We start from the raw sequence: 2,346 nt of genomic DNA, 5'->3' as shown, positions 1-2,346 counted from the left end.
TCTCATCACTGTGGTCCCAGTGCCCTGCACAAACTGGGCACAAAGCTGGTACCCATTAAGTGCTGCAGAGATGGATCCCATTTTCAGTATGAGGGCTAGGTAACCATTGGATATGAAATACAAAATGTCCATCAGTAGGATCAGTGTCGAAGTGAATGTACCCCTTCTTGCTGGCCTCCCCACTTCTTTTTTTTTTTTTAAAGATTTTATTTATTTATTTGACAGAGAGAGATAGCGAGAGCAGGAGCACAAGCAGGGGGAGTGGGAGAGGGAGAAGCAGGCTTCCTGCCGAGCAGGGAGCCTGATGAGGGACTCGATCCCAGGACCCTGGGATCATGACCTGAGCCGAAGGCAGACGCTTAACGACTGAGCCACCCAGGCGCCCTGGCCTCCCCACTTGTGCATCAGGTCTCATCTGCAAGACTTACAGGGTGTTCACTTCACTGGGCTTGAAATGAAAGCCATGAAAATGCCATCTTCACTGGAATGTTCTCAACATTAGCGTTGCAGCTCTGACCACAGGCATAGATGGGGGTACCTAAGGGCCAGAGGGGTGGAAGAGTAGTTCATCACAGCATTGAAACCATGTCTTCCCCTCCACCCTGCAAGCAGGCTAGGGGTGCCAAGAAATCACCAGAGAGGTGAGCAGAAGATAGGCTTGGAGGCTGTTTTAGCAGAGTCGGAGGTGGGGGCAACTTAGAGTCCAAGGAACAGCACTAGGAGGCTGATGATGAGCCCCTGAACACGGAGCTGCCACTGGGCCAAGCACTTCTGCATATGGGATTGGTGGTGGGTGCAAAGCAGGAATAGAGCATGCTCCAGAGGGGAGCCTGGGTCCCAGGCTGTGCAGAGGAGGACTGGTACAGAGGTGGGGAGGTGGGCTAGAAGGCACGCACATTCTACAAGGTGTACCATGTGCTTGGAGGTGGGCCTGGCGGGGCCGTGGAGGGGGTGGGGAGAGGCGAGCTAGGGAATGTGGGAAAGTACTGTGGGAACAGAGGCAAGCGTAAGCTCCCGGATTTCACAATAGAGAGAGGAAGCCAATAGTAATTTTGGGTGTCAAGTGGGAAAAATAAAGACGGAATAAAGTATTATAATAATTTTTAAAAGGTGGATGAAGAAGTTTACTGAAAGCTAGTATGTGCCAATAGTTGAAGAGATTTGGGCTCAAATTCTAACTCTGTCACTTACAAGGTTTGTGACCTAGCATAAGTCAATGAGCCCTATTTAAGCTTCTATAAAATGGGTACAATACCTCATGTTGCCTCATCTGTGACACGGGTAGAACACCTACCTCGCAAGGTTTTGTAAGGATTAAATGAGATACATGTAAAGTGCTTAGCACACGGCCTGGCATAGCGATCCTTACTGAGTATTAGTTGTTACAGCTAGGGCTCCTGCATTTCCCGCTTGCCAAGCACTGGGCCAAGGGCTTTTGTCTATGCTATTTAAGTTTTTAAGAAGATTTTGTTTATTTATTTATTTGAGGGAGAGTGTGAGCAGGGGGAGGGGCGGAGGGAGAGCGAGAATCTCAAGCAGACTCTGCGCTAAGCAGGGAGCCCAACGTGGGGCTCGATCTCACAACCCTGAGACCATGACCTGAGCTGAAACTAACAGACGCCTAACCAACTGAGCCACCCAGGTGCCCCTATGCTATTTAATTTTTAGATACTTTCTGCTAATGAATGATTTTTATTCTGACTTAATAAATGATAAGATTAAATCTCAAAGTATTTAACTACCATGGGTAGTATATAGCAGATTTAGGACTCATCCCCCAGCATGTCCAGTTTTAGACACACTACTCCATTCACTCTCCTGCTGCTTTATTATTATAAATATATTAATACGTACCTATGGAAACTGCCTAGGATAGTGCTTGGATAATAACAATTGTAATAATAAGAATTATAAATATACTCTTATTTCATATATTATTAAACATTTATAATTATATCCATAGCAATCATTATGTATTTTTAATTCTACCTAGAACAATTATTATGTATTTGTAATAATTATTGTAATGGTTATTCTCTAAAGTAGGTACTTTTCATACATTTGCTCATTTAATCTTTATAATAATTCCATGAGTCAGGAACTATTAATATCTCCAGGTGACATAAAGTGGCTTGCCCAAGGTTACATATTTAGGGGCACCTGGGTGGCTCAGTCAGTTAAGCATCTGCCTTCAGCTCAGGTCATGATCCTGGGGTCCTGGGATTGAGCCCCGCCTGGGGCTCCTTGCTCAGTGGGGAGCCTGCTTCTCCCTCTGCCTGCCGCTCCCCCTGCTTGTGCTCTCTCTCTCCGTCAAATAAATAAGCAAAATCTTTTTTAAAAAAAGAT

This window comes from Neomonachus schauinslandi, chromosome 11 (genome assembly GCF_002201575.2).
Source record: "Neomonachus schauinslandi chromosome 11, ASM220157v2, whole genome shotgun sequence".
Classification (NCBI taxonomy): domain Eukaryota; kingdom Metazoa; phylum Chordata; class Mammalia; order Carnivora; family Phocidae; genus Neomonachus; species Neomonachus schauinslandi.
This window is presented reverse-complemented; position numbering follows the sequence as displayed.